Genomic DNA, 590 nt, shown 5'->3' with positions numbered 1-590 from the left:
TGCGCAGAATATAGTTACAAAATAGGGATCAAGTTCAAATACAAAATAGGGATCAAGTTCAAATACAAAATAGGGATCAAGTTCAAATACAAAATAGGGATCAAGTTCAAATACAAAATAGGGATCAAGTTCAAATACAAAATAGGGATCAAGTTCAAATACAAAATAGGGATCAAGTTCAAATACAAAATAGGGATCAAGTTCAAATACAAAATAGGGATCAAGTTCAAATACAAAATAGGGATCAAGTTCAAATACAAAATAGGGATCAAGTTCAAATACAAAATAGGGATCAAGTTCAAATACACACATCAGCCTAATCTATCATACAAAATAATTTAACGTGGCCTGTTAATCACCCGTCATACGCACCCAGGTTGTCATCCATGTCCTTGTTTTCGAACTCATGCGCGTCAGGAAGCTCTTGAAATATATCCACTGCCATCTTATCCCTCATACTCTTCCCGTTGGCCTTAACAAAGTCTTTTTTACTAAACGCTATCCCAAGAGCATGAAATTCAATGTACTTTAGAGTGTACACGCCACAATCACCAGCTCGGGCCGGAGGTATATTGGTCGGTCTCTCATAT

Source organism: Brassica oleracea, chromosome C3 (genome assembly GCF_000695525.1).
Source record: "Brassica oleracea var. oleracea cultivar TO1000 chromosome C3, BOL, whole genome shotgun sequence".
NCBI lineage: Eukaryota > Viridiplantae > Streptophyta > Magnoliopsida > Brassicales > Brassicaceae > Brassica > Brassica oleracea.
Note: the sequence above shows the minus strand (reverse complement) of the source record.